This window comes from Dasypus novemcinctus, chromosome 7 (genome assembly GCF_030445035.2).
Source record: "Dasypus novemcinctus isolate mDasNov1 chromosome 7, mDasNov1.1.hap2, whole genome shotgun sequence".
Classification (NCBI taxonomy): Eukaryota; Metazoa; Chordata; class Mammalia; order Cingulata; family Dasypodidae; genus Dasypus; species Dasypus novemcinctus.
The window spans coordinates 96,882,017-96,905,780 of NC_080679.1; the positions used below are offsets into that span (position 1 = coordinate 96,882,017).

A 23,764-nucleotide genomic window follows, 5' to 3' on the forward strand; every position below is an offset into this window, starting at 1 on the left:
AGTCATCTAAATATCAAATTGGCTTAATGGGAGGCAGAGAAACTGAAGTTCTAGGCAGGGGCATCTGAGAGGGCCTGCTTTGAACAATTAGGTTTGCATTTCAGCAAAGATAAGGAATTCGTCTTGCATTTAACAAGGGCTCCCATTCTACTCAACAAAAGATCAGAAGGTGTAGTTCAAGTGGTATTGCCACAAGTTCTTTTAAAAGCAATACAGACCTATCAGACACCAACCAGTAAACACCAAAAGAAAATTCCATGACCAGAACCTCTCATGAATAGCAGGAACCTTCTCTCTGACAGACAAACATGAGAAAAGGAAAAGATTTTTAAAATAAAATGAAAATCCTCAAAACAAAGCAACCTTTTTTGACTCTTCCATGAGATTACAGGACTTCTTCAAGACATAGGTTACCATTACCTAACATAAATCTCAGTCTAGCTATTATTGGTTTACAAGATGGATTTGGGATGAAAAATTGACTACGAGCTAAATGAGCTGTCTAGACACCGGCACTCATAAAAACCCTCCACCAACATAGCACACCTTCTGTGGTGCTGCTCACGGATCTGTTGAGCAACATTCACATGCATTAGTCTAACATCCCAAAAGGCCAGTGATACACATTTTTACTGGGATTGAGGTGTGATCTCTGGCCACAGAACAGGGCAGAGGTAAAGAGCCCCAGAAGGAGTTCAGATGCATTCCCTTAACCTCCCTAAAGTTCCCAAGCTGGAAACAACTGAACCGAAGAGGTCAGTTAATATCTATTATTTGTCCTATCTAACCCCTGACATCAACACTAAATTACACCTATCTCAATACAGTTCTTTGTCTGGGTCAATATTCGAAGAAACTAATACAAAGGTTTGAAGTCTGAATGCTCAAGCTCCCAGCTCTCTGAAGGACTTGGCACTTAAACAATTTGCCCTTTGCCAGGGTTACAGGCTCAAGTCATCTGGCAAAACAAGTTAAATACAGGCAAGGGCCAGTGAGCTATTCTGAACTAATGACAGAGAACTAATTTTTGAATATTTTGATAATGTATCCCAGCATTTCCCTTAAGCTTGATCTAGCATGGTCTATCTACCACTACTAATCTGAATCTAACCCACCAGATTTCAGAACTGAGTGTCTTCAGAATATTTATTTTTTTAATTACCCCCAAAGCTGACAGCATAATTTAAAGAGCTTTGGACTCCAAAGTTTTCAACGGTATTGCCAAGGTTTCTCCACAGAAACATCTACATTGGGAAAAACGCTTTCATACGGCCTATCACCCTAGAATATTTACCTTAACTAGACTGGAAAATATCTAGACATACGTATTTATTATAACAGTTTTACAATGTTAAACCTAGACTAAGACAAAGAAGAATTCCATGTGTATAATTCTAGGGAGGGGGGGAGGCAGGAGGCGGCAGGGGCACAAACATTAGTGCCCATTAAATAATCAATCCGTCGCTTTTTTTGAAAACGAGAGATGGTTGTTTCCTCTTAAATTGGTTAGTGACCCTGGGTCCCTGGGTATGATTACACATTAAATCTAAACACTAAGATTACAAGGTAAGTTGAATGCATTTTTTTCCCAAGTCTTTATTAGTCTGCAGGGTCATAAAGGGGATAAGGAAAAGAGTGCCTGAACACCTACAATGTGCCAAGCAGTATATTAGGAATTTTGTATATCGAAATGCAATCTTCATAGTAAGCCTGTGGATTAGATATAATTTTCTCCATTTCATATATGGGGAAACAGAGCTGGGATAACTTGGTTAACTTGCTCAAGATTGCACAGCTTTACAGGAGCAAAGCCAGGATATAAATTTAGTCCACCAGACTCCCAAGGACAAACTCTGACAATGCCATCAAGATTTTTGCAGCCAGGCAATATGGCAAATAATTTATGAACTTCTGTTAGTACTCTGCTAGACCCTCACATGGAAGGAGCTTGCAAACACTGCTACAGGAATTAGATACAGGTCCTGCTGTTATAGCAAAGAGAAACACAAGATGCTCCTCTCTAAACCAATGTTTATTTTGATGAAGCTGACTTTCATTCAACAAATGTTTAGGAAGCACCTCCCTCTTACAGGCACTGTGCCATATGCTGGGCATACAGTGGGGAGTCCAACAGATATAATCCTCACGGAGCATGAGGAGACACATGAAATGAGGAAATACATGCACACCTTTTAAAACCCTGATAAGACTTGGAGAGAGATTAACAGAGGACAATTTCAGATTGACTGGTCTGGAAAGTCCCTCAGGAAAAAGTAACACTTAATATGAGTGCTAAAAAATGAGAATGAGTGAGCCTGGTGAGAGCGATGACAGCATTCTCCAGAAAGGAAACCATGAGAAGATGCTAACGCAGGAAAGACCAAGGCATGGTCAACAGGCCAAAAGAAGGCCAGCGTGGCTGAGGAGACAGTGAAAGAGGGGATGAGGCAAAGATGAAGCTGGGGAAGAGCCAAGGCCCTATCATGCCCACCCATGCCGGCCAGGGAAAATATTTTTTTATCTTCTCTAAAATGCAATGGGAAGTCATTGAAGGCTCATGAGTAGGGAAATGACATAATTAAGTTACATTTTAGAAAGGATGCTAGTTGGAGAACTGATTAGAAACAACAAAAGTAGAAGCAGGGAGGTCAGTCAGGAGGCCCAGGGCCGTAGCTCAAGGGAAGGATGACTGTGCCTTGGACTAGGCTGACGGCAAGTCGAATGAAGAAAAGCGGATAGACGTCAGAAATACTAACTCAAATTCATGGGGCAGACATATTAGCTGAGGGAGGATGTCAAGAATTAATACCTTGTTTCACGCTTGAACACTGAGGTGAGGGGGGGGGCCATTTAATGAGAGGGGTGCCTGGGCAAAAGAAGGCACAGATCTGGGGCGGTGGTGAAGAATGTGACTTCTGCATGGCCTTGCTCAGGCTCGGGATAGCTGTGAGACATCCAAGAGAAGAGTCAAGCAGGTAAGGGGAGATTCTGGAGATCAGAGGAAAGGACTGCAGCTCTCTGAACTCAGAGTCTTAAGAAGTCTGATGACTAGATACTGTCAGGAGAAGCAGCTCAGTGTCAATACATCAAAACTAAAACTTAACAAGTATCTACTCAAGCCTTTGAGCTGCTCAGGCATACACTGTACAACTTAATAATCATACAGGGACCACGAGGATGCAGTTCTATTTAAAATGAGATACTCCCCAGAGGCCTGGCTAATGTTCAGGGAGGTTGTGATTAGCTGGTAATAGCTACCCTTAAACTTTTAAACTGTTTTTTTTTAAAACAATGAACTCATTCCTTTGATGCTGCACAGGGCAAGACTCTGGAGTCCAAGCTAAATGTTTGTGCAGGTAATTCATGAAAGTTCAAGAGAGTTTCTGAGGAAAATATTGGCTCTACCTCAGATCCCTTTGCAGCCTGTATAAAACTGGACTGCTCTTTTATTTAGCTGAAAATGTAAATCAACTTCCAAGTTTTCCTAATACAGTGACAACTTCACCGCACCCATACTTTCTGAAACCTTTGCCACAGGGCTCTCTCTTTTCCTTCTTTTCATCTATCCAGCCATCCATTTACTGGGCTTCCACCATGTGCCAGAATAATCTGCACCACAGGCATATTAAAGAGGTGTTGTTGCCAAAGTCTACTGAGGACATACGATATTTAAGTTGGAAAGTTTAATGGATGATAATTATCCTTTCCTCTAGATTGTACAAAAGTTTCTAGCTAAATAAATTAGATCATCGAGAGTATTTTTTCTATAAGGAATGTCTCTTCTCTTTCACTCTCAACCTGGCAAACTTCAAAAATCAGCTCAAATATCATTAAACATTAAAACCTTTGCCCAGCCACTTCAAGACACTCTCCCCTTTAGGTTCAATTAACACTGTATGCATGTCTCTATTACAACATAAAGTACACTGTACCATAATTATCTATGTGTCTATTTGCTACGTGTTCTTCTTCGTCCGCTTCTGTTGTTGTCAGCGGCACGGGAATCTGTGACTCTTTCTGTTGCATCATCTTGTTGTGTCAGCTCTCCCTGTGTACAGCGCCATTCCTGGGCAGGCTGCACTTTCTTTCGCGCTGGGCAGCTCTCTTTACAGGGCGCACTCCTTGCACGTGGGGCTCCCCTACGCGGGGGACACCCCTGTGTGGCAGGGCACTCCTTGCGCACATCAGCACTGCACATGGGCCAGCTGCACACGGGTCAAGGAGGCCCGGGGTTTGAACCACGGACCTCCCATGTGGTAGACAGACGCCCTAACCACTGGGCCAAGTCCGCTTCCCGGAAAAAACCTTTAACTCCTCAATGTCTGGCACAATTTCCGACACAAAGTAAGCACTACAAGGATTGCTGAATAAAATGAATAGCAAAATAATTGAGCCACACTATCCAGACTGAAAATACAGTATCTTCAGCTATTAACACAATGCTCTACATGAAAGCGCATTTCTGTTTCTTGTAAAATCTCAAAGATAATGTCCATTGCTTATTATCTTTCAAACAAGAACTCATGAGGAAAAAGTTTTCAAGTTCAATTATAAGGGCATTTTCATGGGGAGGGCAGGGAGGAGGGGTAGTGTTACATTTTAGGCATTCTTCTACCATGTATGATAAACCAGGGAACCTGAACTGTTTCCCTTTTTAACCTTTGTTGTCAGTTAATTCAGATCAATACCAATTATAACAACTAATCTATCCCAGTGACAGTTATATTTACGTTCTCTATTCTGGTTTAATCCATAACTGTATGACTGTATTGTAACTGTATAACTGTATTGTTTTGAAATGTGCTTGCCATCTCAGAACCTTTTGGAAAGAGGGGATAAAACTACTAAATGATAACAATGGAATAGCCAAGCTACTGAATATTTCATGGAGAAAATAATTATGGTTTAAAAGTCTATGATAGGGAAGTGGACTTGGCCCAATGGATAGGGCATCCGCCTACCACAAGGAGGTCCTGGAGGTCCGTGGTTCAAACCCCGGGATTCCTGGACCATGCGCAGTGCTGATACGCGTAAGGAGTGCCGTGCCACGCAGGGGTGTCCCCTGCATAGGGGAGCCCCATGCACAAGGAGTGCGCCCTGTAAGGAGAGCCACCCAGCATGAAAGAAAGTGCAGTCTGCCCAGGAATGGTGCCGCACACACAGAGAGCTGACACAAGATGATGAACACACAGTGAATGGACACAGAGAACAGACAACTGGGGGGTGAGGGGGGGAAGGGAGAGAAATAAATTTTTAAAAAGTCTATGATAGTCTAGACATCTGAAGTTATATTTATAGAAAAATTGTCTGTTTAACAGAGAGCAGAATGAAAATATCCAATCCATTCAGAAGCAATTATAGGGAATATCTAGGGAATAATCTGTTATTAGCTCTTATCCCACATTCATGGAAACAATACAAACTGGCAAACATCTTTTTTCCCGATAGCCTCAACGCTCATGTAGAAAACAAGACACTGATATGCAGTCAGGCAGTACTGAAAGTGAACTGTGTACCAAATATACCTTATGTAATATACTTTTGTCCTCATAATCCTTAAATTAAAACTTCTATGTATTAAGTCACCTGATTTTACAACAGAGATTCTATTACATAACTTCCTGCTTAGAAAGAAGAAAGGACAAAGACTTTGCAAGCAGTGTTACTAATACTTAAGAAAGCAGGGAAGATCATTTAAAAATGGTTTAGACAATCTTTTAGAGCAGTTAAAATAATAAAATTTTACAGGAACCCAAAAGAAGGGAGATACTGTGGATTGCAATTGGATGGCTGAACAACACAGTCAAGAATGGCATGTAAAGAGGGGTTTGGAGTACGAATTTACTAGTAGGGTTCTGGAGTTGGACTAACTGGATTCCAATCCTGATTCTACCATTTATTGTGATCTAAGGCCACATAGTCTGAATAAAAAAGCAAAGTAAAATGCACAGTCCAGAGTGGAAAAAGCCAGTAAATATAATTCAAAACTGAAGGTCAGAATCAAGTCTGAGTCAAAACTGAGGGTCAAAACAAGATGTACCATTTATTGATGGCATGATCTGTCTCAGACATTTAGGCTCTTACACAATTCCCTGTTTTATAATCCTGACAAGTAGGTATTATCTTCTCCATTTAACAGAGAAGAAAACTGACAGACAACCATGCTCACAGATAGATAGCAAAGCCAGGACTCAAAAGAGAGGTCTGCAGCATCACCCTCTTTCCATGTCTCTAAAATATGGCCTGTCTGAGCTCAGCTACTAGAGAAACCAGAATCAGAGTTATTACCAAGCAAAGGTGAAAACACACAGATTAGGTTATGAAAGCTTTGCAGATAAAACATTGGCATTTTAACAGGAGTCTTATGGTATCTTAAAAAAGGAAGGGGAAAAAAGGCACCGAGCTGAATCCACAGTAAGATACTTTGTTAAGTCTTTAAACATTTAATGAGCCCACCACTACTCACACCAAGCTGGAAACACAAATAAGAGGTAAATTCAGGCTTCAAGGACATACCAAGGAAGCAGAAAAGATAAGTACATGAACACAAAAGAGATTGCATGAAGTAATATAATACAAGTGCAAAGAGTCCTAAGGGAACCCAGGAGAAAGAGCCACGACTTTTTGTTATGGAAAGCGGGGAATGTCATGGACAGGCTGGATGTGTGACCAATGAATGGCATTTGACAGCCCAGCAAAGTTTTTAATATTTGGGCTCTGGAGATGGACCACCTGGGTCCCAATCCCAACTCTACCACTCATTAATAAGGTAACCTTGGGTAAATTATTTAAACTGAATCTGTTTCCACATTCATAAAAGGGAGATCATGGTGATGGTGACGGTGGTAATAATACCACACAATACCAATAATACCACAGAGTTTTTGAGAAAATTAAATCAGATATTGCATGTGAAGTAATTTGCAAAATAAGGACACAGGAAGCACTTTTAAAACAGGCTAGATATTTTACTCTTATTCTCATTATTTTAGGTAAAGGTAATGTTGTCAACAGAGGCATAGATATAAGGGAAGGCAAAGCACCACGAGCCACACAGAATAAACCTGCACAATAGGAGTGGAGGCAGTGGGAAGTCTCCAAAGGTCAGTCATCGAGGAAGGAAATGTCACATTCCTATGACAAGCAAACCTTTCAGGGGCCCTCAAAACACACCAGGTAAAGGGCTCCTCCTCTGTTGATTCTTCCCACATTAACATTTTTTCCTTATACCATTTATTGGGACATTAGGCTGAGTCACGTGGAACTGAGTAATACACCAGTTCTCCTATGGGTTCACTTTAAAATTGCAAGAATTGAGCAGCTGGAAGGTAGTTGCAAATTCAACAAATGACCCGCCCTTCTGTGCGACTAACCTAAGTCACTTCCTTCCATGACTTAACACTCATGTTCTAATTACCTACTTGACATCCTAAATCCTAATATCCTCCTAGCCTAGAGGATACTCCTAAAATATATTCAGCTTCTCTCTGTCATAGGATTCAGGAAGCCAGCCAAATAGTTCCCAAAGCGAAACATCATAATTAGTCATCTTTCATTTTCATTGTTATTTTTATTTAATCTTTGTGAGTATTAATATTATCCACTGTTGCCAGTGAAGTTCACAGCAGGCACAGTGAGCCAGCTCTCTAATTTAGTTACATTGTCAAAATAAAATCTGCAGAGCTCTCCTTTCTCTTCAGGGAGAGAAATGTGGCAATGAGATATAAATCTAATCTCCCATTCACAATCTTAGGTATAATCTCTTTTCTTGATAGGCTTTCTTTAAGTATTCAACTAAATACAAATAGTCCTTCCATAACTTTTCTTTTTTGACTTTTAAAAATTGTGGTAAAATATATATAACAAAATGTGCAATTTTAACTTTTTTAAGTGTACAGTTCAGTAGCACTGATAATATTCACAATGTTGAAACCATCACCAATATCAATTTCCAAAACCTTTTCCTCACCCCAAACAGAAACTCTAGACCTTCTACCCTTTAATGAATAACTCGGCTTCCTCCCAAACCCCTAAGCCCCTGGTAATCTCAAATTTACTTTCTGTCTCAATGATCTTGCTTATTCTAGATATTTCATATAAGTGGAACCACACAACATCTGTCCTTTGATCTCCTGTTTATTTCACTTAGTGTAATGTTTTCAGGGTTCACCCATGCTGTAGTATGCATCAGAACTTCATTCCTTTAAAAAAAATCAAGTTTATTGATATTAATAAAACATAAGTCCAAAGTGTTCAATCAATGGTATGATCACATAGTTGTACATTTATCGCTTCAATCATTTTAGAGCATTTTCATTATTCCAATAAAAAATTTTAAAAAACTAAAAAAAATCATCTCTCAATCACTCTCTGCCATATGTAGCTGCTATTCTGTTTGTCACTCTATTTGCATTTTTTAAGATTTATTTATTTATTTATTTTCCCCTTCCCCATCCCCCATCCCCCCACTCTGCTGTTTTTGCTCTCTGTATCTATTCACTGTGTGATCTTCTATATCTATTTCTCTTTTGGTCTTCTCTTCTCATTTTTTCTCCTCTAAGATCTACCGGAATTCGATCCTGGGGACCTCTGATGTGGAAAGAGGTTCCCTGTCAATTGTGCCACCTCAGTTTCTGGTCTCTGCTGCACTTCACCCTAACTCTCCCCTTCATCTCTCTTCTGTTGCGTCATCATCTTGCTGCATGACTCACTTGCACAGGCACTCAGCTCACTGCACATGCACTCAGCTCGCCATGTGGGAGCTGGTTTGCCACTTGAGTACTGCTCACCATGCAGGCATGCTCTCTCTACTTCTTTTTCACCACGTGGCCCCAGGGAACGAACCTGGGTCCTCCCATATGGTAGGTAGAAGCCCTACCACTTAAGCCACATCCACCTCCCTCTATTTGTATTTATATTTTGTAAAAATTGCCATATATGTGATGTCACCCGTATTCGTATTTCATATAAGGTTTCACTAAGTTATCCAGGTCCATGTTACATTTTTTAGCTTTCCATCTAGTAACATACATGACCCTTTCAACAACTGTCATAGCCATATAATAGCTCTGCTAGTTACAAACAGCATGATAAGCTTTCACCATTTCTATTCATTTCCAAAGATTTACAAACAACCTTTTTAACAATTCTGTACAGATTAACCCTCAGATCTCCATTCTTTACCCTCCTTCCATTTTCTGGTGGCCTATATTCTAATTATTAATTCCACAAGTTTACAAAATATATTTAGTTCATAATAGTGCAATCACATCCATATTGCTTCTTTTGTGTCTGGCTTGCTTCACTCAATATAATGTCCTCCAGGTTCATCCATGTTGTCATAGGCTTCACGACTTCATTTCTTTCTACTACTGCATAGTATTCCATCATGTGTATATACCAGTTTATCCATTCATTTGGTCAACGGACACCTGGGTTGTTTTCAACTTTTTATTCTAATGCCACTATGAACATTGGTGTGCAGATGTCTACAACTTCATTCCTTTTTATGGATGAATAATAGTCCATTGTCTATATACATCACATTTTATTTATCCATTCATTAGTTGATGGACACTTGGGTTGTTTCCATTTTTTTTTTTTTTTAAGATTTATTTTTATTTATTTAATTCCCCTCCCCCGGTTGTCTGTTTTCTGTGTCTATTTGCTGCGTCTTGTTTCTTTGTCCGCTTCTGTTGTCGTCAGCGGCACGGGAAGTGTGGGCGGCGCCATTCCTGGGCAGGCTGCACTTTCTTTCGCGCTGGGCGGCTCTCCTTACGTGGTGCACTCCTTGCGCGGGGGACACCCCTGTGTGGCAGGGCACTCCTTTGCGCGCATCAGCACTGCACTTGGGCCAGCTCCACACGGGTCAAGGAGGCCCGGGGCTTGAACCGCGGGCCTCCCATGTGGTAGACGGACGCCCTAACCACTGGGCCAAAGTCCGTTTCCCTCCATTTTTTTACCTATTGTGAATAATGTTACTATGAACACTGGGGTAAGAATACTGGAGTCGCTCTTTTCCATTCTCTTGAGTATATACTTGGGAGTGAAATTTCTGGGTCATATGGTAATTCTATGCTTAATTCTTTGAGGACCCACCAAACTATTCTCCACAGTAGCTACAATATTTTATATTTCCTCCAGAAATGCATGAGGATTCCAATTTCTACATAGCCTCCCTAACACTTATCTTCCTTTTGTAAAATTATTATTATAGTCAGTCTAGTAGGTAAGAAGTGGTAGCTCATTGTTCTGCATTTCCCAAATGACAAATGATACTGAGCATCTTTTCATATGCTTATTGGCCATTCATATCTTCTTTTGAAAAAACGTTCCATAACTTTTGCTTAAAGCAAAGTACAAAGTATTTTTTAAATCAAGTACAGATATGTAAAGGATATTTTAAGCCAAGTCTGTCTTTCATAGGTGACCAAACAGACTTACAAAGTTGAAGGCACTTTTCCAAGTTCATAGAACTGTTATTACCAGTGTAGCCAAAGAATCCAGGCCAAAGGCTCTTTCTCCAAGTCCCTAAAAGAGGGCATACTTAACATCTGTAAAAACATGTGTATATGGGTATGAGTGAACACAAACACACACAATTTGAGAAAATCAAATCAGATAATGCATGTAAAAGAGTTAGCACAAAGCCCAGTACATAGTAAACACTCAATACACATGTTAGGTATTGTTATTCTTACTTTCTCATTTTAAAGAATGTATGAATTACTATAATGATCTTCCCCTAAAGAAGATTTCATGTTTCCCTACTGTACAAGCTTCTCATACCAAAATGTGTCTGCACCTATAATTTTCTCCATCATTCCTCATAGATTTGGGGCTTCAACTTGATGGAACTCAGTTTATTAGTGAAATTATATGGAACCAGAAAATTATACATTCGTTTTACCAATAAACACAAACTAAACAAAAAAATTACAAAGTCTCATATAAGTTATCTATTTTAAATTAGCCACACTTATGTGCTACCTTGTACAAATGAGAATGAACAATGATGATGTATGTATGTATATTTAATTGTAAGGCCAGGTTATCATGAATATGGATGAAGATAGATAGAAAAGTCAATCATATCAAAATAGAAAGGTATAGCTATATTAGTCTAAAACAAGTTTTCCTGCAGCTCATCTTTCTTTCCTGCAGCTCACTTCACTATTTTGTGGTTCAACACAAAATAAATGACAAAAGCACATATCTCTCCTCTGGCCATGATGCCAACTCCTAAAATACAAATTTCTATGGCATTCAAGGGCAAATACGGAATGAATCACTCTCTCATTCAATTTCTTTTAAACCTCATATCAGATTTTCATTAGAGCCTGGCACCTGATTCCTAAATAGGTTTTGGAAGTCCAACAGCTCTTTACCTAGTCTTTGCCGAAGACTGCCCCAAAAAAGCTTTGTCTACAAACACAAGTGTATATACTAAGGTGGGGGAAGTTATACAAATGAGCATACTTAAGATGTTAGAATACTACTTCATGGGCAACTATTAGACAATATAAGGCCAAATATATTCACGTACTAGGTTTGTTGGCATAGACCCAAATAAGTTACAATCCAAAGGGTCCTTATTGTACCAACATATGTCAACTTTCTATACACACACGAGTCTATAGAGTAAAAACATTTTGATAATTGAAGATACAAAATTCAAATTAATTATAACATATCAGATAGCCCAAATCCACCTCAAACAAGCCATTGGAATCTGATCTCTATCAGCTGCCAGTCTGAAACAATTACATCTTTTCACCCAGTCCTATTCCCCTAAAACCCCAGTCCCATTCTCACTGCAACCCTTTCCTTTCCTAGTAACTTGCTTCTAGTTCCTTTGCTGGTTCATTAGATATCATTTGTCTCCCTCTTCTCTTACACAGCAGTTACTCTGGAAATGACCACTGAACCTGGGTTCCATTCTCATTGTCACCAATATCACAAGATTTGGTGATATTGTTTACTGCTTCCCACTCTTCAGTCTCATAATGAAGATAAACAAAGGGAGAAAAGAGTTTAAGTTAACCCTCGGCTAAAGTCAAATCTTCTGAGACAACAAGAGAAAGATTATGTTTTTGTCTTAAAAACATGTATTTCTCCCACAGACCTTACCAAAAGCTAGAACCTCAACTCAATAGCCCCTTCTTTGCAAAGAGCTGCAAGTTCAAGGGCAGACTTGCCGTAGAACACAGAATAATGACCCCCACAAAGATGTCCACACCCTAATCCCAGGGACTTGCACATATTAATATGTGATTTGCAGATGTGATTGGTTAAGAAACTTGAGATGAGATCTTCTCGGACTCACTGAGTGGGGTGAATGCAATCATAAGGTCCTTCAGAGTAGAAGGAAAAAAGCAGATGAAGGACAGAGTGACACAATGTTTAAAGGACTTGACCAGTGAATGCTGGCTTTGAAGACAGAGGAAGCAGCCACAATCCAAGGAAATGGGGCAAGCTCTAGAAGCTAAAAAAGGCTAGGAAACAGATTCTTCCCTCAAACCTCCAAAAGGATACAGAGCTACTAACACCTTGAATTTTAGCCCATGAGATCCATGACAGACTTCTACCCTACAGGACTGTTAGATAATAAATTTGTGCTGTTTTAAGTCACTAAGTTTGTGGTAATTTGGTACAGACACAATAGAAAACTGATAATCTTGCCAACTATCTGTTGGCTCCCCCAGTGCATGACTTCCCTCTTTCCACAACTGTAAATTCAAAAACTTTCATGCCTACTTCTCACTTGCCAACAATCAGAGGCATGATTTTTATATGCTGTAAATTCAGACTTATAAAAACCAGTACAGAATTTAATTACAGTAGCACATGGAAAACCCTGGGGGCCTAGATAATGTCCTAAGTTTAAATTCTTGAAAAATCTAAATATAAAACTATTGGCTCATGAAGAGGACATGTTATGAAATATACTATACTATCCAAACACATACAATAATGCTGATATCATTTAAGGTTTCACTGCAATGCATGTTTATTAGTCTTAGCCCAGCCAGGCTGGGCAGAAAAAGTGGGACATCTTCCATAGCCGGCCTTCTGACTTAAGATGAACTGATTATTTCTGCTCTTGGTTCTCTCTGTCTTTAAACGTAAATATAGATTTTTGGCCCTTACCCCCCATAGTTGTGGAAAAGATTATTAGGTAAACTTTTGTGTCTCTATTACAACATCCTAGTATTATTATAAAAGTAGTACTTTGGGAAGCAGATGTGGTTCAAGTGATTGGGCTCCTGCCTACCACATGGGAGGTGTGTGGTTTGGTTCCTGGTGCCTCCCTAAAGAAGACAGCAAGCTATCAGGACAGGCAGTGTGGCAAGCTGATAACAACAAGATGATGCAACAAGAGACACAAGAAGAAAAGCATAATGAGAGACACAAAAAAGCAGAGAGCAGTGGTTCCCAATGCCTCCTAAAGAGGACAAGCAGGATGACGAACTGGCACAACAGACAGGCACAATGAACTGATGCAACGAGATGATGCAACAAGAGACACAAGAGGAGAAACGTAATGAGAGACAGAGAGAAACAACAAAGCAGGGAACAGGGGTGGCTTAAGCAATTAGGCACCTCCCTTTGACATCAGAGGTCCCAGGTTCAATTTCCAGTACTTCCTAAAGAAATGAAGAAGTCAAACAGACTCAGCAAGTGGGAGAAAAAAAAAAAAGGGGGGGGGGGGTAAGGGAGAGAGAAAAATAAATAAAATGAATCTTTTAAAAAAAAAGTAGTAATTTAATGTCACTGGTATTTTTGTGGTCAATACCAATCATCAAAAAATTAATTCACACATAATATCTAATGGAACAACTTTATATTTCATTTTTTAAAGCACTTAACTCCTTAAGAGGTTATAAAATAGGAGAATTTCCCATATAACTAACATTAAGAATAAAATGATTCAACAGCTTCAAAATTTGGGGAGAGATCATGAGTCACAGTCCATTTTATTGATATATCTGTCATTACGAGACTATGAGACCCTGGAGGGAAGGGTGGCTTGTCAGTCCTCTTCACAACCTTGGCCATAAGTGTCAAGCACTCAGGCAGTACATAATAATTCTGTGTTGAATTCTACTCAGCCAGACAAGGAATAATATATATATATGTATATATGTATGTATATATATATATAGTGAAATATATGTATTTTTTTAAGGAGGTACCAGGGATTGAACCCAGGACCTTGTACATGGGACACAGGCGCTCAACCACGGAGCTACATCTATTCCCCAGGAATATTTTATTCAATTCTATAAGATGAAGGGAAGGAAGGGAAAGAAGGGAGGGAGGGAGGGGAGGGGAGAAGAAAAGAAAAAAGAAAGAAAATTTATTTAAAAGGTCCAGAACATACTTTTTCTCATCCTGTAGCTTATACCTAACCTGCCCATCCCACAGCCCCCAGAGCACCCTACTCCTCTACCGAAAACTCTAAGCCCAAGTCTTGGACCTTCCTTATACCATGCTTAGGTTAACTATTCTATGTATTGTCTCCAATAGCTTTTGTCTGGGGACTCAAACATGACACCATATACTATTCCACCATTTCACATGTGTAGGCTTCTTCTCTGGGAGGGAAAGTTCTCTGATGTACATCAATATCTTCTACAATGCTTAGGACATGGATAAATTCTCAGGCATTTAATAATCATTCATGAGTTAGGTAAAAAAAAAAATTCCACACTATCATCAAAACCAAAACTTTTGATAATTGGTGAGTGGTAATTCAGATTTTATACATGCAATGCAAAGCAATTATGATATTAAATAAGATTATTTGGGGTTTCAACTTTTGTTGTTTGTAGGTAGGAGAGTGTTAGGGTTCATATGAAATAAAATCTATGTTGTATGAATTACTCCTGGTTTTATGTTCTCACACCATAGTGGTGTATTCTAAGCATAAAATGCTACCCAAGCATAGGATCTGGTCTCAGCCTAAAACAAGAAAGCAGGTCACACTTGCTAGGCAGGCACCAAGCAAAGCAACAAGAAAAAAAAAAAGTGGGGGGAAGAGGAGGGAGGACACCTTCCAGCGTGAGCAAACACCTACATTTACAGACAACAAATTTCTGGGAAGCAGGCCCCAGGGTGTGCATCACTCAATTTTAAGTGCTAGACTTGGTTGTATCCAGGAAAAAGGAATGAGAATGAAAAGTGAGAAAGAGAAGAAAAAGGGAGGGAGGCTGAGGGTATTGACTGCTTGTGCTTCTTAGCTGGGCAGATCACAAGAGTAGGCCTGGGACACGACCCTGACTGCTGAACTTGGTACACCCACTCAGTATGTTCTGGATGTAAACGCTTTTGTTTCCTACAAAGCAGTGTTATGCTTCTCTGAGAAAGCTATAAATATTTGGAGAAATGCCCTAATGCTAGAGTGGCCATTTATTCTTTGCATACTAACATCTTATAACAACTCCACTCTACTTGCTTAAGAGATAAACTGACTCCAACTCACATGAACCAGCTACCTTACAGCAAATTAATCTTCAAATCCTCAGAACCCCAGGAACAAGGCAATACAATCCTCCAGACCTAACAATTTTCCCCCTACAGATTTTGCCAACTTGAAGTGTGCCTCTGATTCAGATCTGTCTTCTTCCAGAGAGGAAACCAACCCCAAGTACAAATGAACTGTTGTTTGAAATGGGGCTTTAGAGAGAAGGGACAGTATCAAAAGACCTTCCAATCTGTGATTAAAATTTTTTTCACTCTACCCAGTACTTATTTTCCTTCCTAAACAAGACTTTAAAACTGATTCTGACATATAGTCCTTCACAAATTCCAGTCTCAGGGGTATGCTGACCTGGTGCTGACCCAGTGCTTCATCCCAGTCAGATGGCCTGCTGACAAACAGGTCCATTCATTCCTCTCCTCTCTTCTACGCATATATTTATAAATAGTAAACACAATATATTCTCTGTTATTCCACATCGTTGGGCAATAGGGACACTGTTTAATAGAGAGGTGCCACACATACCACACATGATTTCTAAATAAATAAGATTTATCGAAATACACTAACATAAAGGCCATACTATCCAAACTTCATCTCTCTTCAATGACTCCGAAAGAACTCCAGGATTTTATAATGTCTCCTGATTATCTCTGTAAACTATAATTACAAGCTTTGTGGTTGAAATCACCCAGGCCTGAATTCAAATTCCAACTGCAAGCAGTTAAATTTAGTAACTACATTTCTCTAAGCCTCAGTGTCTTCTAAGGAAAATAAGAACAAAAACACTTCCCTGTCAGGATCACCACGAAACATGGACAGTACCTCTCGCCGTATCAGAAACATGGGCAGTGGTATGGTGTCCACAGAAGAGACTATGGCTAGGGAGAAAGAGTCTAATCTTCAGAGTAAAAAAAAAAACAAACAAACAAACACTTGCATTTATACCCTAGAGCTGAAACCTACTTGCTATATATTCACTTGCAAATCCCTTAACTTCTTGGAGCTTCAATTTCCTCATCTGTAAAATGAGGATGCTAATATCCACTTCAGAGGGATTTCTAGAGGAGTCTGGAGAGTCCAACACAGTATGGTCGCTATGAAAATTAAAAATTAACTGAATGATAAAGGATTAAAATCCTGTATAAGTATATAAAGAAATCCTTCAATTTAACAAAAAGCAAACCCAATTTAAAAATTGGCAAAAGACTTGAAGAGACATTTCTCCAAAGAAGATATACAAATGGCCAGAAAGCACATGAAAATATGCTCAACATTAGTAGCCATCAGGGAAATGTAAATCAAAACCGTATTTCACACCCATTAGAATGGCTACTATTTTTAAAAAAACAAAAACAGAAAATAAGTGTTGGCAAGGATGAAGAGAAATAAGAACACTCATTCATTGTTGGTGGCAATGTAAAATGGTACAGCTGCTCTTGGAAGACAGTTTGGTAGTTCTTCAAAAAGCTAAGGATAGAACTTCTCTACCACCCGGCAACCCCACTGGTATTAGGCTGGTGCAAAAGAAATTGCAGTTTTGCATTGTTGAAATTTGCCGTTTGATATTGGCATACATTCTTAAATAAATGTAGTTATGTTAAACATCATTTTAATGTGCATTTCTCGCTTCATGGTTTTTTTGCTAATGACATTACTTGCTGTTTATTTTCTATTTATTTGGAAATAATGTTAGACAAAAGCAAATCTGTGTGATTTTCTTGAGTTCAAAATGGTTCATAAAGCAGTAGAGACAACTCACAACATCAACAATGCATTTGGCCCAGGAACAGCTAAAGAACATACAGTGCAGTGGTGGTTCAAGAAATTTTACGAAGGAGACGAGAGCTTTGAAGATGAGGAACATAGTGGCCGGCCAGCTGACGTTGACAATGACCTGTTAAGAGCAATCATCAAAGCTGATCCTCTAAGAAGTTGCTTTAGAATTCAAATTTAACCATTCTACGATCATTTGGCATTTGAAAAAACTGGAAAGGTAAAAAAGCTTCCTAAGTGGGTATCTCATGAGCTGACTGAAAATCAAAAATATCGTCATTTTGAAGTGCCATCTTCTCTTACTCTATGCAACAACAATGAACCATTTCTCGATTAGATCGTAATGTGCAACGAAAAGCAGATTTTATACAACAACAATCAGTGGTTAGACTGAGAAGAAGCTCCAAAGCAGTTCCCAAAGCTAAACCAGCACAAAAAGGTCATGGTCACTGTCTGGTGGTCTGCTGCCAGTCTGATCCACTACAGTTTTCTGAATTCTGGCAAAACCCTTACATCTGAGAAGTAAGCTCAGCAAATTGATGAGATGCACAGAAAACAACATCTGCGGCTGGCACTGGTCAACAGAAAGGGCCCAATTCTTCTCCATGACAATGCCTGACCGAACAATCACCACTTCAAAAGCTTAACAAATTGGGCTACAGAATTTTGCCTCATCTGCCATATTCACCTGCTCTCTTGCCAACCAACTACCACTTCTTCAAGCATCTTGACAAATTCAGGCAGACAAAACACTTCCACAACCTGCAGGATGCAGAAAATGCTTTCCAAATCGTCACTGAATCCCAGAGCACTTATTTTTACAATACAGGAACAAACAAACTTATTTCTCATTGGCAAAAATGTGTTGATTGTAATGGCTCCTATTTTGATGAATAAAGATGTGTTTGAGCCTAGTTAAATTGATTTAAAATTCACAGCCCAAACAGCATTTCCTTTTGCAACGACCTAACATATACCCAAAAAAAAATTGAAAGGAGAGGCTGAGCCAGATATTTGCCCACTTATGATCGTACTGGCATTTTTCACAACTGCCAAAGATGGAAGCAACCCAAGTATCCATTAACCAATGAATGAATAAATAAAATGTGGGGGGCAGGGGGTATATGGGAACCTTATATTTTTTAATGTTTTTTAACATTTTTAAAATTTTTAATTTTTTTTTAAATAGAGAAAAAAACTCAAAAAAAGGTGAAATATAAGTACAATGGAATATTACTCAGCCATGAAAAGGAATGAAGTCTTGACACATGTGACAACATGAATGAACTCTCAAGTCATTCATGTTGACTGAAATAAGCCAGACAGAAAAGGGCAAATATTGACTGATTTCACTGATTTTAAACAATTAGAATAAGCAAACTCGGAGTCAGAATCTAGAATTTAGATTACCAGGGGATAGAATGGGGATAGGAAATAGGAAGTTAAGGCTTAAAATATACAGGGTTCCTACGTGGAATGGTGGAAATGTTTTGCTAATCATTGGTAGTGATTGTAGCACAACACTGTGAATGCAACTGACAGCACTGAACTATATATCTGAATATGATTAATAGGGGGAATGTTAGATTATATATATGGTAGAATAATTTTTTTTAAAACCCATGTAACTATACTATACAGTGAAACCTAAGTTAAACCATAGACTTTAACAGTACAATTATAAAAATATGCTATCATCAATTGTAACAAATGTTCCACACCAATTCAAGGTGGTAGTGGTGGAGTGATAGGAGAATCCTGTATTTTATGCACAATTGTTATTATTATATAAACCCACAATTTCTCTAAAATAAAAGAGAAAAACTGAGTGAACACAAAATGCACTTCATTTAGCATAGTAACTGACATAATAAGCGTTTAATAAACTTTGAGTACCAGAATAAAATACAACTAAATTCAAGAGAAGAAAGAAACATAGGAGTATATCAACTTTTTTTTTCTTAACATGATGCCTTTAGAGCTTCTCAAATGCATACATACTTAAGAATTTCTCGGTTCTAAATATAATGCATGCTTAGTCAATAGTCAAATGATAGACTTAACAGAAATGTCTACGCCTATGATTCTTTAACTGTGTGCCAAGGCATCTCAATCCACTACAGTGAACTCACAGTTAAATTATGGAATATTTTTTTATTTTTGAAGGCTATGAAATCCATCTGGTGGAACAGAAACTACCAGCTTGAGGTGGTCCACAGTTTCAACATTAAATTGCACTATACCTTTCCCTGGCAGTTATCTTTATGAAGTCTGTTTTGTTTTTTTTTTTAAACAGGGTTGCATAATAAAAATTAGGTACCAAGTAAAAGTCAATGCAGAACAGGAAATGAGGTGGTGATGAAGCCCAACAGGAATCCAAGGATTGAGTATCCAAGGATACAGTGCTCAACAGGTATAGAACATATCACATTTGTAATTAATTGTGGATTTTCAAGAATAAAAGCATTTTTTCCTGCCAATTTATGTGTAATATTTTTTCAAACAGCCACTAAGCTATTACAACAAATACTTATTAAGTTGTTTGGAGAACTAATCAATAAATGGAGCTATTAGGTATTTCTTTTGGCCTAGGGCACATTTTAAAAAACAAAACAAAACTACTGAGACATGGAGGATGGTGTGAACCAAAAGTGTTTGGGAACCTCCAGTCTAGATTATTTCTACCACCCCACCCCACCCATATCCTGCCTGATATTACTGCTTTCTCCAAGTATTCCAAAATAAAAGGACCTCTACAAAAGAATTTTAATCTTTAACCTTAAGCTAATACATGAGAAATTATTAAGAGTTGGACTGATTTGAGAAAAATAAGTGTCTTTCAACTAGATAAGTAAAATTTTCTTCATCGAAACTAGAAATATTACCCTAGGGGTTACATATAAGCAAAGCATTCTAAATTCCCTTGGTAAACAAACTTCTGTCTAGATAAAAAAAATTTTACATGTAACATCAACTTCTTTTAGACTAAACACTGGGTTTCAAAATCAGTTAACAGAACTTAGTTTTATGATAACGTAATATTCTGAAACATTTATGTTCCCAGCATTGTGACCAGTGCCCCTTTCACTCTCAAAAGTACCCCACGTTTGGGTATTAATTATATGGCTACCCTAACTTACAAGTTAATTACATGCTGAAGACAAGTAAGCTATGAATGTCTTATGCTTGGTACTAAGCAAGAATGAAAATTCTAATAGTGGATTCATTTTTTTAAAAATTCAGTATCAGGGAATAGATGTGACTCAAGCAGTTGAGCACCCCCCTCCCACATAGGAGGTTCCAGGTTCGGTTCCTGGTGGCCCCTAAAGAAACAGAGAAGAAAAAAACAGATAAGAGCAACCAATGAGCAAACAGATGAGGGAGCCATCTTGGGTGGGGGCAGCCTCAGTATCAGACATCACTGGCAAAGTTGGGAACCTTAATGTGCTTTCTTCTAACCCTGCAGTCTAGTGACTCTGAAGTCACTATGGGGACAGTGAACCAGAAGTTTTAGCAAACCTACTGATGAGCTCACTAGACTTTGCACCTTACAGAACACCCATTAGTAAATGATGAATATACCATTTCTGAAGAGGTAGCTTTTGTTAAATTAAACAAATGAGATACAAGATGAAGGAAATTGTCACTCTCAGAATCAGGCAACGGATTCTAGAATTTATAAAGCACAAAAATATGTGGAATGCTATTAAGATGCCTGGCTTTGATTATCTCAATGAAGAAAATACCTTAAGAGCAATTCATGGATTCTAAATTCTCATCTTCTTGAATGTTTTCTCATATTTTATTTTTAAATAGCTAAAATTGGATCTTTTCACTAATTCTAACAATTTTCCCTATAACTTCCTAACTTGCCCTGAGGCAAATTCTAATTTCTTTCTTCATACCAAAAAACAAAACAAAACACCACTCCTCTTTCACTAATACTGTTCTTCCCAAGACACTGAGTGTCTGGAGAGCTTTCACATGGACTCTCTCCTGCTTTTTCTCCAAATATGAAAGACAGAAAGATTTCTATCTTACAAAATTAACTCATGGTTCAGGGTGAGAATAAAACATGATCTTCTGACTTAGGCCAATGCAGACTCCTAAGGAACAAATATATTCACGTCTGACTTTTGAGAATAGCCACAAAACAGAAATACTACACATAATCTCAGTTAAATAGATGGAAAGATCACATGTTATATCTCTAATTGAATGTGTGCTTCAAATGTGATGGTGTAAAGAGACAAAATTACCTTGCTGGCTTTTGTTCTTTCCCACATTTTAGCACTTTCTACATATAAGGCCGAAGGAGAAGGTAGAAACAAAATGAATGAGAGCAGCATCTCTACCTTGGGGGGGGGGGGGCACATGAAAAGGTAGAAAGGGGGATAGGTAGCCAGAAATCTGCATTTCTCACAAGCTTCTCAGGGAATCCTTGTATGTTTAAGTTTTGAGATCTACTGTGTCCTGCAGCAATGCATAAGAGAGCGAAGACTGCATTCAGCAAATGGCCCGGTTACTCATATCTTGCAATATTTAGCACAAATGTATTTTGAAAACATAAAATGAAAAACACATATGGAGAGGACACAGACAAGACAGATTTTTCCACATGTGGGAGGCAGGAGAAACCTTGGGGAAGGAGGTACAAATCATGAATGGACCAACTGTTCTTCACTGTGAAGTATGCAAACATGTGAAGTGTGCAAACAGATCACCTATCAAAAAGTAGTGGAGAAATTCAGTTGCAAGGGGATATCTTGGCTCTTATTTCAAAGATTTTTTTCCCTCTATCTCTAATCCGTTCTCAGATTTCTCTGATCCTTAGCAAAAAACTTCCATCAGCTCATTCCTTTCTGCAGGTCCTTCTTATTCAGCTTAGTAATCACTGTCCAGGTAAATAACATTCTTGACAATGCACTAGTTTCTATACCCTATTAGGTGTCTTTTCAGCACAGCCATCTGACAAATCTTTCCATCCTAGTATGTATGAAGCTGAGCACTGCTAAAAAAAATGCCAAGGCCACAGATTGATCCACCAGAGAGCAAAAATGGCCAATCTCAAATATTCCTCCATACTGCCCACAAAATCTTCTGCATTTCTCTGCTCAACTCCTGCTGACAAACACTATCAATCCTTTGTCTCTTCAAACCTCCAACTCCCATCCCCTCTTCTTCTCTCTTGGTATAGCCTCACCCCCTATACCTCTCACAGGAAAAACACACTCTTACATGGGAACTCACTCCACGTCCTACTACTAAACTTACAAAGGGACCACATTATCAGTACCCACTGTTCCCACTTTTCCTCACATGAAAATAAAAAGAGGAATCTCTCCCTATCCAAAGCCAGGCCATCTCCCTGTGCTCTAGGGACCCTCCCCTTTTGCATTCTCTACTTATAGGCCATTGTGAAAAATAAATGTTAAAATTCATGTGTCACAAAGCACAGTGTCTGTCACATAAGAATTATGGATAAATTATTCAATTTTCAGTATTAAAGTTTTTAAAAGACTTATATCCAAGATAAAGTGGGTGCTCTGAGGATTAAACAATCAATTCTGTATTTGAGTAGAGATAGGAAATTAGAGGAGCCTATACTTCAAGCAAAATTCCCATCAACTATTTATCCCACTTTCCCCTGAATATTGATCTCCACAAGAAAAAATTTACCTCTAACTTAATAAGAGAAACAAGGCATAAAAAGTAAAAGTACCAATACTTTCTAGCCTTTGCTGATTTTCAAACTACTCAAGACCTGCTTTTCAATGGTTAGGGCATGACAGTGGAAATTATGTTGCTTTCGAGACTGGCCACAATACAGCCGTTATCCATTTCTCTTTCAGGAAACTATAGCTTATGAAATTTAATAGACTTGAACATTTGGATCCCATTCAAAGTGTGCAGTGTACCTTGCTGCCAATACCTAAATCACGGGGACTCACAGGGCACCATTAGAGAAACAGGACAGTGTGCACATTCAGACTCACACAGTGGCCCTTCCTTCTAGATGAAGGAGCTTAGGCAATTAATTTTTCAAAATTAAAAAAAAAAAAAAAAGAGTAGACAATTCACACAGAGCGTAAAAGAATACCCGACTTGTTAAAGCCAGGAACAGTCATGCTCTTCACTCGTTTCTATGTATATATTCCTACCACCCTTTTACTCAAAACCCTTCTCAAGCATCAGAGCAAGCTGATAATTAATGGAAAAGTTAAAAATTGAATGAAGCCTTGGTTACCATTTGCATCAGTCTTTCTGGAATTCTAATTATCAGTTCACAAAGAATTATGTTATTAAAATACAAGATGTATCTTTTAGAAAAGTCAGAGATATATTTTCCAAGTTATCTTTTAGGAAGGCCATGCTGCCAGTTGCACTAAATACGGGTAAAAGCTATCTTCCCTCTCAAAGTCATATTATAAAAGAAATGCCATGCTCACACCAATACAGGAAAGACAAACATCTCAAATAAAAGATAATCTTTAATTAAATAAATGT

The 23,764-nt window shown here is 38.5% G+C and overlaps 1 protein-coding gene across 1 annotated transcript in view; it reads right to left on the minus strand.

The window, feature by feature from the left end:
- The window catches only part of FMNL2 (formin like 2), a 346,942-nt gene that overhangs the window by 144,027 nt on the left and 179,151 nt on the right, over positions 1-23,764 (minus strand).